Raw genomic sequence first — 15,897 nt, 5'->3', positions numbered from 1 at the left:
GCATGAAACGTATGGATCCAAATCAGCCCCTTATGATGAAACGCATAAACTAGGGTTTAAACTTCTATCACTCTAGCTATGCATCATCTACTTATTACTTCCCAATGACTTCCCCTAGGCCCAAAGAATGGTGAAGTGTCATGTAGTCGACGTTCACATAACACCACTAGAGGAAAGACAACATACATCTCATCGAAATATCGAACGAATACCAAATTCACATGATTACTTATAACAAGACTTCTCCCATGTCCTCGGGAACAAACGTAACTACTCACAAAGCATATTCATGTTCATAATCAACGGAGTATTAATTATCAATAAGGATCTGAACATATGATCTTCCACCGAATAAACCAACTAGCATCAACTACAAGGAGTAATCAACACTACTAGCAACCCACAGGTACCAATCTGAGGTTTTGAGACAAAGATCGGATACAAAATATGACCTAGGGTTTGAGAGTTGATACATACATTTTGCATCATGCTTTTATATCGATATTTTTTGCATTATGAGTTGTTATTTCACATTATGTCACAATACTTATGGCTATTCTCTCTTATTTTACAAGGTTTACATAAGGAGGGAGAATGCCAGCAGCTGGAATTCTGGGTTGGAAAAGGAGCAAATATTAGAGACCTATCCTGCACAACTCCAAAAGTCCTGAAACTCCACGGAATACCTTATAATAAATAATGAAAAATCCTCGCCAAAGATGAAGACCAGGGGGCCCACACCCTTCCCACGAGGGTGGGGGGCGCCCCCCCCCCCCTCCCTAGGGCGCGCCCCCTACCTCCTGGCCCCCTGGTGGCTCTCCAATGACCATCTTCTCCTATATGAATTCTTTCATAGAGAAAAAAAATAAGAAGCAACCTTTCGGGATGAAACTCCGCCGCCACGAGGCGGAACCTTGGCGGAACCAATCTAGGGCTCTGGCGGAGCTGTTCTGCTGGGGAAACTTCCCTCCCGGAGGGGGAAATCATCGCCATCGTCATCACCAACGCTCCTCTCATCGGGAGAGAGCAATCTCCATCAACATCTTCATCAGCACCATCTCATATCAAAACCCTAGTTCATCTCTTGTATCCAATTCTTGTCTCCAAGTCCGGGATTGGTGCTAGTAGGTTGCTAGTAGTGTTAATTACTCCTTGTAGTTGATGCTAGTTGGTTTAATTGGTGGAAGATCATATGTTCAGATCCTTAATGCATATTATTACCCCTCTGATTATGAACATGAATATGCTTTGTGAGTAGTTACGTTTGTTCCTGGGGACAAGGGAGAAGTCTTGCTATTAGTAGTCTTGTGAATTTGGTATTCGTTCAATATTTTGATGAGATGTATGTTGTCTAGCCTCTAGTGGTGTTATGTGAACGTCGACTACATAACACTTCACCATTATTTGGGCCTAGAGGAAGGCATTGGGAAGTAATAAGTAGATGATGGGTTGCTAGAGTGACAGAAGCTTAAACCCTAGTTTATGCGTTGCTTCGTAAGGGGCTGATTTGGATCCATATGTTTCATGCTATGGTTAGGTTTACCTTAATACTTTTGTTGTAGTTGCGGATGCTTGCAATAGAGGTTAATCATAAGTGGGATGCTTGTTCAAGTAAGAACAGCACCCAAGCACCGGTCCACCCACATGTCAAATTATCAAAGTACCGAACGCGAATCATACGAACGTGATGAAAACTAGCTTGACGATATTCCCATGTGTCCTCGGGGGCGCTTTTCCTTATATAAGAGTTCGTCCAGGCTTGTCCTTTGCTACAAAAAGGATTGGGCCACCTTGCTGCACTTTATTTACTTTTGTTACTTGTTGCTCGTTACAAATTATCTTATCACAAAACTATTTGTTACCACTTATTTCAGTACTTGCAGAGAATACCTTGTTGAAAACCGTTTATCATTTCCTTCTGCTCCTCCTTGGGTTCGACACTCTTACTTATCGAAAGTACTATGATAGATCCACTATACTTGTGGGTCATCAAGACTCTTTCCTGGCACCGTTGCCGGGGAGTGAAGTGCCTTTGGTAGGTGGAATTTGGTAAGGAAAAATTTATATAGTGTGCTGAAATTTACTATCACTTGTTACTATGGAAAGTAATCCTCTGAGGGGCTTGTTCGGGGTATCTTCACCCCGACCAGTAGAGCGAAGAGTTGCTCCTCAACCTACTGAACCTATTGAAAATGAATATGAAAATGAAATTCCTTATGAGTATCCTTCGGGTATGATAGAAAAACTGCTAGCTAATCCTTTTACAGGATATGGAACAAAGCATCCTGATGAACACCTAATATATGTGGATGAAGTTTCTGGATTATTTAAGCTTGCAGGTATACCCGTTGGTGTTGCTAAGAAGAAGGTCTTCCCTTTATCTTTGAAGGGAGACGCATTGATATGGTATAGGCTATGTGATGATATGAGATCATGGAATTATAAAAGATTGAAATTGGAATTTCATCAAAAGTATTACCCTATGCATCTTGTTCATCATGATCGCAATTATATATATAATTTTTGGCCTTGCGAAGGAGAAAGCATCGCTCAAGCTTGGGGGAGGCTTAAATCAATGTTATATTAATGCCCCAATCATGAGCTCTCAAGAGAAATGATTATTCAAAATTTTTATGCTCGGCTTTCTGAAAATAATCGCACCATGCTCGATACTTCTTGTGTTGGCTCTTTTATGATGAAGACTGTTGAATTCAAATGGGATTTATTGGATAGAATTAAACGCAACTCTGAATATTGGGACCTCGACAATGGTAAGGAGTCAGGTATGACACCTAAGTTTGATTATGTTAAATCTTTTATGGATACCGATATTTTCCGTAAGTTTAGCACTAAATATGGACTTGATTCTGAGATAGTAGCCTCTTTCTGTGAATCTTTTGCTGCTTATGTTGATCTCCCTAAGGAGAAGTGGTTTAAATATCATCCTCCCATAGAAGTAAAAGTAGATGCACCTATTAAAGTTGAAGAAAATACTATCACTTATAATGATCCTATTGTTCCTACTTGTTATGTTGAGAAACCACCTTTCCCTGTTAGGATAAAGGATCATGCTAAAGCTTCAACTGTGGTTCGTAAAAGCAATATTAAAACATATAAACCTCCTGAGCAAGTTAAAGTTGAACCTAATATTGCTATTGTTAAAGATCTCTTGTCTGATAATATAGATGGGCATGTTATTTACTTTTGTAATGAAACTGCTAGAATTGCTAAACCCTGTGATACAGATAAACCTAGACATGTGGTAGGCATGCCTGCTATTTCTGTTAAAATAGGAGATCATTGTTATCATGGCTTATGTGATATGGGTGCTAGTGCTAGTGCAATACCTATTGACTTGTACAAAGAAATTATGCATGACATTGCACCTGCTGAGTTAGAAGAAATTGATGTTACTATTAAACTTGCTAATAGAGATATTATTTCATCAATGGGAATTGTTAGAGATGTTGAAGTCTTGTGTGGGAAAACTAAATATCCTGCTGATCTTCTTATTCTTGGTTCCCCATAAGATAGATTTTGTCCCATTATATTTGGTAGACCCTTCTTAAATATTGTTAATGCTACCATAGATTGCACAAGGGATGTTGTTACTGTCGGCTTAGATGATATGACTCATGAGTTTAATTTCTCTAAATTTAGTAAACAACACCGTGAAGAAGAATTGCCTAGTAAGAATGAAATTATTGGTCTTTCTTCTATTGCCGTACCTCCTAGTGATCCTTTAGAACAATATTTGCTAGACCATGAGAATGATATGTTTATGAATGAAAGAAGGGAAATAGATGAAGTATTTTTTAAACAAGAACCTATGCTGAAACACAATTTTCCTGTTGAAATCCTAGGGGATCCCCCTCCACCTAAGGGTGATCCCGTGTTTGAGCTTAAACCATTTCCTAGTAATCTTAAATATGCTTATCTTGATGAAAAGAAGATATATCCTGTTATTATTAGTGAACCTTTCAGAGCATGAAGAAGAAAGATTATTGAAAACTCTGAAGAAGCACCGTGCTGCTATTGGATATACTCTTGATGATCTTAAGGGCATTAGTCCCACTCTATGTCAACATAAAATAAATTTGGAAGCATATGCCAAACCAGTTCGTGATCCTCAACGACGTCTGAATCCTAAAATGAAAGAAGTGGTAAGAAAAGAAATACTAAAGCTTCTGGAGGCAGGTATAATTTATCCCGTTGTTGATAGTCAGTGGGTAAGTCCTGTTCATTGTGTCCCTAAGAAGGGAGGTATTACTGTTGTTCCTAATGATAAAGATGAATTGATTCCACAAAGAATTATTACAGGTTATAGGATGGTAATTGATTTCCGCAAATTAAATAAGGCTACTAAGAAAGATCATTACCCCTTACCTTTTATCGATCAAATGTTAGAAAGATTATGCAAACATACACATTACTGCTTTCCAGATGGTTATTCTGGTTTCTCTCAAATACCTGTGTCGGCTAAAGATCAATCAAAGACTACTTTTGCATGCCCTTTTGGTACTTTTGCTTATAGACGTATGCCTTTTGGTTTATGTAATGCACCTGCTACCTTTCAAAGATGCATGATGGATATATTCTCTGACTTTTGTGAAAAGATTTGTGAGGTTTTCATGGACGACTTTTCCGTCTATGGATCTTCTTTTGATGATTGCTTGAGAAATCTTGATCGAGTTTTGCAGAGATGTGAAGAAACTAATCTTGTCTTGAATTGGGAAAAGTGCCACTTTATGGTTAATGAAGGTATTGTCTTGGGGCATAAAGTTTCTGAAAGAGGTATTGAAGTTGATAAAGCCAAGGTTGATGCTATTGAAAAGATGCCATGTCCCAAGGACATCAAAGGTATAAGAAGTTTCCTTGGTCACGCCGGATTTTATAGGAGGTTCATTAAGGACTTCTCAAAAATTTCTCGGCGTCTGACTAATTTATTACAAAAAGATATACCATTTGTCTTTGATGATGATTGTGTAGAAGCATTTGAAATACTTAAGAAAGCATTAGTCTCTGCACCTATCGTTCAGCCACATGATTGGAATTTACCCTTTGAAATTATGTGTGATGCTAGCGATTATGCTGTAGGTGTTGTTCTAGGGCAAAGAGTTGATAAGAAACTAAATGTTATCCATTATGCTAGTAAGACTCTAGACAATGCTCAAAGAAATTATGCTACTACTGAAAAAGAACTTTTAGCAGTTGTATTTGCTTGTGATAAGTTCAGACCTTATATTGTTGATTCTAAAGTGACTATCCACACTGATCATGCTGCTATTAAATATCTTATGGAGAAGAAAGATGCTAAACCTAGACTTATTAGATGGGTTCTCTTGCTACAAGAATTTGATTTGCATATTGTTAATAGAAAAGGAGCTGAGAACCCCGTTGCAGACAACTTATCTAGGTTAGAGAATGTTCTTGATGACCCACTACCTATTGATGATAGCTTTCCTGATGAACAATTAAATGTCATAAGTACTTCTCGTAGTACCCCTTGGTATGCTGATTATGCTAATTACATTGTTGCTAAGTTCATACCACCTAGCTTCACATACCAACAAAAGAAAAAGTTCTTCTATGATTTGAGACATTACTTTTGGGATGACCCACATCTTTATAAAGAAGGAGTAGATGGTGTTATTAGACGTTGTGTACCTGAGCATGAACAGGAACAGATCCTACGCAAGTGCCACTCCGAAACTTATGGAGGACACCACGCGGGAGATAGAACTGCACATAAGGTATTGCAATCTGGTTTTTATTGGCCTACTCTCTTCAAGGATGCCCGTAAGTTTGTCTTATCTTGTGATGAATGTCAAAGAATTGGTAATATTAGTAGACGTCAAGAAATGCCTATGAATTATTCACCTGTTATTGAACCATTTGATGTTTGGGGCTTTGATTATATGGGACCTTTTCCTGCCTCTAATGGATATACACATATTTTAGTTGCTGTTGATTACGTTACTAAGTGGGTAGAAGCTATTCCAACTGGTAGTGCTGATGATAACACTTCTATTAAAATGCTTAAAGAAGTTATTTTTCCTAGGTTTGGAGTCCCTAGATATTTAATGACTGATGGTGGTTCACATTTTATTCATGGTGCTTTCCGTAAAATGCTTGCTAAATATGATGTCAATCATAGAATTGCATCTCCGTATCACCCACGGTCTAGTGGTCAAGTAGAATTGAGTAATAGAGAACTCAAATTAATTTTGCAAAAGACTGTTAATAGGTCTAGAAAGAATTGGTCCAAGAAACTTGATGATGCATTATAGGCCTATAGAACTGCATATAAAAATCCTATGGGTATGTCTCCGTATAAAATGGTCTATGGAAAAGCATGCCACTTACCTCTCGAACTAGAACACAAGGCTTATTGGGCTATTAAAGAACTTAACTATGATTTTAAACTTGCCGGTGAGAAGAGGTTATTTGATATTAGCTCACTTGATGAATGGAGAACCCAAGCCTACGAAAATGCCAAGTTGTTTAAAGAAAAAGTTAAAAGATGGCATGACAAAAGGATACAAAAGTGTGAGTTTAATGTAGGTGATTATGTATTGCTATACAACTCTCGTTTAAGATTTTTTGCAGGGAAATTTCTCTCTAAATGGGAAGGCCCCTATGTTATCGAGGAGGTCTATCGTTCTGGTGCCATAAAAATCAACAACTTCGAAGGCACAAATCCGAAGGTGGTAAACGGTCAAAGAATTAAACATTATATCTCAGGTAATCCCATAAATATTGAAACCAATATTATTGAAACCGTAACACCAGAGGAATACATAAGGGACACTTTCCAGAACGTTTCAGACTCCGAAAAGGAATAGGTATGTGGTACGGTAAGTAAACCGACTCCAAAACAATTTTAAGGCAATATTTCTCCGTTTTGGAATATTTAGAAAAATAGAAAATTAAGTAGCAGTCCGGGAAGGACACGAGGGCCCCACGAGGGTGGAGGGCGCGCCCTACCCCCTGGGCGCGCTCCCCTACCTCGTGAGCACCTCGTGTGCCTTCCGGACTCTGTTTTCTTGCACGATACGTATTTTGGTCGGTAAAAATTCATTATATAACCTCCCGGGGGTTTTGACTCCCGTATCACGCAAAATCCTCTTGTTTTTGTTTCGAGCTGTTTTCTGTCAGGGTTGTCAAGGTCAGGCACTATGTCGTCTCCCTTCTCCTCCAACCATGAGGGCAACGATGCTTGGCTAATGAAGATAGAGCTGAAGAGAGAAGAACCTATGCAGATAAACAAGGATGAAGGGATCAAGAAGGCCATGGAGGACCAAGTTCCAGCAACAGAAGACACCCTTCAACTGGATCACAATCTTCTTAACCCAACAGAAATTGAAGCTTTCAAGATGATTGAGTTGGCTCGTATACAAAATAAGTATCTCACACGTGAAAATATTTTGTTGAAGGAGCATATCATCGCACTCAAGGGCATTATCTGCAAGCTAGAAGACCTCCTACGCTCGATGTGCGACTATCCATCATCAACAACTCCACCTTCTTCACCAACCAAGGAGATATAATCACATGGGTATGGGCACTCCCCTTGGCAACTACCAAGCTTGGGGGAGGTGCCCCGGTATCGTATCACAATCACCATCACTTTTATCTTTACCATTTTTTCTTAGTTCGATCCTTTTGGTAATATTTTGATCTAGTAGAATAAAAGTTCTTAGTATGATCTAGTCATGAGTTTTGCTTTATTATCCTTCTATGTAATCAAGTCCTTGAGCTATATAATAAAGATTAGTGATTGAGTCAAGGGCTTGTTTATTTTTTCCATGATCCCAAATAAAAGAAAAGAAAAGAGAAAAAGAATAAGAAGAAACAAAAGTTCATATTGATCTTATTGATAGTAATTACTTCACATAGAAAGAGTGTGATGATTAAAAGTTGTTGGGAGTTGGCAGACATAGCTTTGGTCATCGTTGCAATTAATAGGAAGTAATAAGGAAAGAGAGGTTTCACATATAAATATACTATTATTGACATCTTTTATGATTGGGAGCACTCATAAAAATATGACATGCTAAAGAGTTGATGTTGGACAAGGAAGACAACGTAATGGGTTATGTTTTCTTATATCTGAGATAAAGTATGTTGTCATGGATCATCCAACATGTTGAGCTTGCCTTTACCCCTCATGCTAGCCAAATTCTCAGCACCAAGTAGAGATACTACTTGTGCTTCCAAATACCCTTAAACCAGTTTTGCCATGAGAGTCCATCATATCTACCTATGGATTGAGTAAGATCCTTCAAGTAAGTTGTCATCGGTGCAAAGCAATAAAAATTGCTCTAAATATGTATGATTAGTGTGGGAGAAATAAGCTTTATACGATCTTGTGATGTGGAAGTAATAAAAGCGATGGACTGCATAATAAAGGTTCATATCACAAGGGGCAATATAAAGTGATGTTCTTTCGCATTAAGATTTTGCGCATCCAACCATAAAAGCGCATGGCAACCTCCGCTTCCCTCTGCGAAGGGCCTATCTTTTATTATTATCTTCTACCTTATGCAAGTGTCATGATGATCTTCACCTTTCCTTTTTCATTTTATCCTTTGGCAAGCCCAGCATGTTGGAAAGAACCTGGTATATATATATATATATATATATATATATATATCTAATTGGATGTAGGGGCATGAGTTATTATTGTTGACATTACCCTCGAGGTAAAAGGTTGTGGGGCGAAACTATAAGCCCCTATCTTTCTCTGTGTCCGATTAAAACTCCGTAACCACAAGTATTGCGCGAGTGTTAGCAGTTATGAAGGACTAGATGATAGTTGAGTATGTGGACTTGCTTTTTAGCTCTGACATAGACTCTTTCTGATGTTATGATAAACTGCAATTGCTTCAATGACTGAGGTTACAGTTTGTTGGTTCTCAATAAGGTTTCTGATTCATACTTTTGCATTGTGAATAGATCATCACTTGAACATAAGTAATCATATGACAAGAATTATATAAGTTGATGTTATGAGAATAATCATGATGCCCTCATGTCCGTATTTTATTTTTATCGACGCCTCTTCCTCTAAACATGGGGTCATATTTATTGTTATCGGCTTTCGCTTGAGGACAAGCGAGGTCTAAGCTTGGGGGAGTTGATACGTCCATTTTGCATCATGCTTTTATATCGATATTTATTGCATTATGGGCTGTTATTTCATATTATGTCACAATACTTATGGCTATTCTCTCTTATTTTACAAGGTTTACATAAGGAGGGAGAATGCCGGCAGCTGGAATTCTGGGCTGGAAAAGGAGCAAATATTAGAGACCTATTCTGCACAACTCCAAAAGTCCTGAAACTCCATGGAATACCTTATAATAAATAATGAAAAATCCTCGCCAAAGATGAAGACCAGGGGGCCCACACCCTTCCCACGAGGGTGGGCGGCGCCCCCTACCTCGTGGGCCCCCTGGTGGCTCTCCGATGACCATCTTCTCCTATATGAAGTCTTTCGTCAAGAAAAAATAAGAAGCAACCTTTCGGGACGAAACTCCGCCGCCACGAGGCGGAGCTGTTCTGCCGGAGAAACTTCCCTCCCGGAGAGGGAAATCATCACCATCGTCATCACCAACGCTCCTCTCATCGGGAGAGGGCAATCTCCATCAACATCTTCATCAGCACCATCTCATATCAAAACCCTAGTTCATCTCTTGTATCCAATTCTTGTCTCCAAGTCCGGGATTGGTGCTAGTAGGTTGCTAGTAGTGTTAATTACTCCTTGAAGTTGATGCTAGTTGGTTTAATTGGTGGAATATCATATGTTCAGATCCTTAATGCATATTATTACCCCTCTGATTATGAACATGAATATGCTTTGTGAGTAGTTACGTTTGTTCCTGAGGACAAGGGAGAAGTCTTGCTATTAGTAGTCATGTGAATTTGGTATTCGTTTGATATTTTGATGAGATGTATGTTGTCTAGCCTCTAGTGGTGTTATGTGAACGTCGACTACATAACACTTCACCATTATTTGGGCCTAGAGGAAGGCATTGGGAAGTAATAAGTAGATGATGGGTTGCTAGAGTGACAGAAGCTTAAACCCTAGTTTATGCGTTGCTTCGTAAGGGGCTGATTTGGATCCATATGTTTCATGCTATGGTTAGGTTTACCTTAATACTTTTGTTGTAGTTGCGGATGCTTGCAATAGAGGTTAATCGTAAGTGGGATGATTGTTCAAGTAAGAACAGTACCCAAGCACCGGTCCACCCACATGTCAAATTATCAAAGTACCGAACGCGAATCATATGAAAGTGATGAAAACTAGCTTGACGATATTCCCATGTGTCCTCAGGAGCGCTTTTCCTTATATAAGAGTTCGTCCAGGCTTGTCCTTTGCTACAAAAAGGATTGGGCCACCTTGCTGCACTTTATTTACTTTTGTTACTTGTTGCTCGTTACAAATTATCTTATCACAAAACTATCTGTTACCTCTTATTTCAGTACTTGCAGAGAATACCTTGCTGAAAACCGTTTATTATTTCCTTCTGCTCCTCGTTGGGTTCGACACTCTTACTTATCGAAAGGACTACGATAGATGCCCTGTACTTGTGGGTCATCAAGAGGGGATGGTGCTAGTGAACATGTTGATGGAGATTGACCCCCTCTCGATGAGAGGATCGTTGGTGATGACAATGGCGATGATTTCCCCTTCCCGGAGGGAGGTTTTCTTGGCAGAATAGCTCTGCCAGAGCCCTAGATTGGTTCTGCCCAAGTTCCGCCTCGAGACGGTGGCGCTTCATCCCGAAAGCTTCCTTTTGATTTTTTTTCAGGTCAAAACACACCATATAGCAGAAGATGGGTGTCGGGGGCCCGCCAGGTGGCCCACAAGACCAGAGGGCGCCCCTGGGGGGTAGGGCGCGCCCTCCACCCTTGTTGATAGCAGGTGGCCCCCCTCTGGTGCTTTCTTCACCCTACATCGTTTATATATTCCGAAAATATTATCCGTGAAGTTTCAGGACTTTTGGAGTTGTGCAGAATAGGTCTCTAATATTTGCTCCTTTTCCAGTCCAGAATTCCAGCTGCTAGCATTCTTCCTCTTCATGTAAACCTTATAAAATAAGAGAGAAAAGGCATAAGTATTGTGATATAATGCGTACTAACAGCCCATAATGCAATAAATATCAATATAAAAGTAAGATGCAAAATGGACGTATCAGCCACCCCTGCAGGTCCACCGCTTCTGCCCGTCGCTCGCCCGCTCCACCGCTGTCGTCTATCGCCCCTACAGGCCACCTCCGCCAGCCGCCTCCGCCCCCGCAGGCCACCTCCGCCGATCGCCTTTGCCGCCGCCCTCACCCCCGCAAGACCTAGAAACTTTGCTAAGTGTTGGCTCTGTTCGATGCTGCCAATAGGTCCCACCGGGTTAGTGAGTTATGTTTGATATGAGACAGCCATTTATTTATTTATATAAAGCAATGTTTCGATACAGAACCAACAGTCCATCTCTAGCCCGGTGGTAGTGAACAAGTTAATTCAGTGCGACGTCGTGGGTTCGAGTCCCCTCTCGTAGATTTTTTACTAACGAATTTAGGGCTCGGTCCCGCCTGTCAAATGGGCCCCGCCTACAAATGAGCTATGTTGAATATAGACATGTAAGAGAAAATGAAGCCTAAACACTCCATAAGACTGCTGAGGTGGCTGCCTAATCACAATTGCATTACAACTCAAGTGTAATGACCATTCATATTGTTCTTAATCGGTTAGAAATGAGGCACGAACCAGGGTTGTTTGCTTTACGACCATTTCGTGTAAGGAAATTACGACCTTTCTGACCAAAATGGTTGTTATGATTTAGGGTTTGGAGCCCCCCTAATAGCTTACGACCAACTGGTCTCAAATGGTCATAGATTTACAACCATTTCTTCCAGGGTCACTAACAGAAGGTCACAAGCTAGCATATTTCTTATAGTGTGAAATTGTTGTGGCACACCTTACTAAATTAAATGAGATTGGCACCCTATTTACTCATGAGGAAAATATTTGATATTACTATATTCTTAAGTTCTTTCCTTTCTCATTAAAGGGTGATGCTAAGAAATGGTTTAATACTCTTGCTCCTGGTTGTGTGCGTATTCCCCATGATATGATCTATTACTTCTTTGAAAAATATTTTCCTGCTCATAAGAAACAAGTTGTGTTACAGGAAATATATAAATTTGTGCTATTTGGAGAAGAGAATCTCCCCCAAGCTTGGGGGAGGCTTCTCCAATTACTTAAAGCTTTGCCTGATCATGCTCTTAAGAAAAATGAAGTACTTGATATCTTTTATAATGGACTAAGCGATGCTTCTAGGTACTACGTAGAAAGTTATGTTGGCTGTGTTTTTAGAGAACGAACCATTCAACACGCCGTAGATTTATTGAATGATATGTTAAATAATGTCGATGATAGGACACTCCCCGAACCACCACCTAAACCAACTCCAAAGAAGAGAGGTATTCTATTCCCTCAACATCCTACCCAATGCAGTGATAGGAGTTCCTCCATGACCAATCACGGCAATAGTGTGAGCGAGGCCTCCTCTCAACACTCGTGAGAATACTAACTTGAACATGAACAAGAACATATTGGATTGCTTGGTAATAATTATTCTAATCATAAAAGAATTCATATGTATCCTTGAGAACAAATACATCTACTCAAACATAAAGAAGAGGGTCAAGTTACAAGATGGCATCATGCCAGTGAAGGGAGGCGATGATGGTGGTGAGGATGATTGTGGCGGCGACATGGTGAATATGGTCGTGATGGCTCTGGCGTGGTGGAGAGGGCAGCAGCCCAAAGGCCGGTGCTTGCGTGGTGGAGACTCCTCCTCTTCCTCTTGATCTCGTCCCTTTTTCTATGGTGGTGATGGATCAGCAATCGCGATGAACTTGGATGTGTTCTTGATGAATGAGATGAGATGACGGTGGCTAGGGATGAGGAGGTGTATATAAGGAGCCTCCCTAGCCTCCTCTCTTGATGGGCTTCATCCAAGGGCTCAAGCTGAGCCTTATTGTCTCCCAATCTCTTCTTTGCGTGCCAAGGATCCCATGGGATCGAATGGTGAAAAAATCAGTGAAGAATCTTATCTAGAAGGGCAACTTTCGGAGTTTTCTGCATGTCATATGATTGTCGAAACAATAGCATGCGGTCGCATGGAATGCCGTCTTTTGATCTAACCTCGTCTAACAAAACGGTCATCATTTCTGCATACGAACTCAAAATTTGACATTCTTGGGCTCATTGGATTTGTACGAATGACACCGATCCATTTCTGGTCTTAGATATTGATTTGGAGAACTTTGGAAAAAATGACTTTTTCCAACCTTCGAAATGGCTAAGTCTGACCCCTGGCTGACTCCGTATCGAACCCATCCTTGATCCTTTCATCGTGCTTGGTCCTAGGTTGCTCCAAAACACCTGTAGACACAATAAAACCAAAATACTAATAAAAATACTAAATATGCAATGCTCACAAGGAAAAGTGTAGATATCGATAATCATGCATAATGGACAACTATTTGGTTCAATGGGACATGATATATGAAGAGAAAATGCAACAAATGAGCTCTAAAATGTGTAAAATATAGAGCCATCATAGGCCACATTGCATAAACGTTTTCACACAAAAATTGTGTGTGATGGACAACCTACGCCATACAGTTTCCTCTAGGCACCGTGTGCGATGCATTCAATAATGAGAATGATAAAATTATGAATTTTGTCTGTCATGGCAACGTTATCACAGACGATGTGATGTGGAAAATTGTGTGTGATGTACACACGAACGGAAATGTTTGTTTCGGATTCACTGTGTGGGTTGCTAAGAACATTTCACATGATTTGTTCTGTATAATTGTCTGTGATGGCTCGTCCGATCACACACAAGCTCTTTTTGCCCCGCGTGTATGAGTGGAGGAACTACCGTCGATGATTTCTGGGCCGTGTGGGATGGACCCCCCTATCGCACACACAAGCAAGGCAACGGTTTAAAACTGCGTCGCGGAAAGGGGGTAAAAATCGTTTGTATAAGACCCGCCTGCACAATTGGTATCTTCTCGCACGAGGTATTCCTCCACTATGAATAACCAAACAAGCATGACATATGGTATTATGCTTATCAAGCCCAAACCTAGATAAAACCCTTGTTTGACCTTTGATCTAAGACTTCCAACGGCGCTTGGACCCTTACTCAGGGATCTGACGGTATTTCGCATTGTCAGCCATCTTCCTTGCCGTGATTGCCATGTCTTCCAGACCCCACCTTCTAGAGAGCCCACATGCCGAGATAACGGCCCAAGGCATATACCAACCTAACGGCCATACGCCGGCCTGCTAGGCTGACTTTCGGTATGGTGAGGGTCCCCTAAGTCGTAACATTGTCACCCGTGAGGGGGCCTATGTTCTTATTGAACACTAGCAACCCCTCCCTCTTCCACACACATTCGAACACTAGCCACTCTATACTCTACTTTGTTGTTGTCACATTGAAGTGCATTAACTCCAACTTGACCACTCACATTCTCGCAAGTTCTAGAAATGAACAAGGCAAGAGGAGCAAGAAACAAGAGAAGAAAGAAAAATTGTCATGCAAAACATTTTCGTATTGCCATATTTGAAAAATCATATGTATATATAAGCACATATGTTTCTATGCCAAATTAGCATTGTTGTTTTTGGAATATATTTTTACATGGAATCCAGATGTTTACATATAACTTTATTATTTTGGTGACATGCCATTGTTTGTTGTGTGAACATAAACGAGTTATATTTTGAGTCGTCAATATAAATCATGTGGTCTTCTCACTCAGTACCCATACTATATATTTTGCCGGTGATGCCTTCCCTTCCCAAACAACCGTAGTACCATCTAACATCCACAGAGCGCCACCACCTCTCCTCTAGGACCGGCAAAGTCCGCTGGTCCTAACCTCCTGACCCCGCCTCGCCGTTCGTATTGAACACATCTCGTCTTCTTCTTTGCCGCTTCCATTGACCTTCCATCACCATCATATTCATGTGCTCCTCTGCCTATCGTCACATCACCGAAATCGAGATAATCTCTAGTAAGAGGAGGTGAAGATTCCAAGCAAAATTTCTCTTTTCATCAAGTGAGGTTTCCTCACCGAAAGTAGTACTCCCCCTTTTCAAAACACATGAAAGATTGTTAATGTTTTTCCTTTGCGCAGTACTATCGAACAAGCAATTTTGGCCGATCAACCGATCCACCTCTACCAGTCCAAAGTCATGGATCAAATAAGTAAATTTAACGATGTCGGTATCTAGTGGTGAGAAATCCACCGTCCGTCGCTGCTTCTAGCTAGATTCGTGCGTGTGGACCTCACAAGACTCTTATTTCCACCAACAATTCCCGAACACAAGATCAATACAATAGGAATATGAGGTGGACCCCACACGAGATAATATCAAACCCGCGTCGCTCTCTTTTTCCACATCCAACTCTCTTTCCCCCTCCCTTTCGCCTGTTCCTGTTGGTTGCTATACCGACGGCGGCACGCCTATACCACGAGGTCGGCAAGGTGAGACGCCGGATCACGTCGGCGAAAGACAGATCCACCGCCGTGGGCGTTGGGGAGACCCGCTCCAGCGTTATTCCGCCACATCAGCCACCAAGCAGGACAGGTCAACGAGCAGGAACATCACCGGATCCGGCAAGTCCAAGCATGTCCGCGACCAGATCTGGTTAGTCATGAAGCCCACGAGCAGATGCAACCACCCCCGGGTAAGCAGAACCCCCCTAATATCTTTATCTCTATGTTTATTTCCTGATTTTTGTTTTATGGTACATGTTTTGAGATCCCCCCCCCTTGCTTCTTCACTAGATAGACAACTCCCATGCTTGTG

The sequence above is a fragment of the Triticum urartu genome, chromosome 7 (assembly GCF_003073215.2).
Source record: "Triticum urartu cultivar G1812 chromosome 7, Tu2.1, whole genome shotgun sequence".
Taxonomy (NCBI): domain Eukaryota; kingdom Viridiplantae; phylum Streptophyta; class Magnoliopsida; order Poales; family Poaceae; genus Triticum; species Triticum urartu.
Note: the sequence above shows the minus strand (reverse complement) of the source record.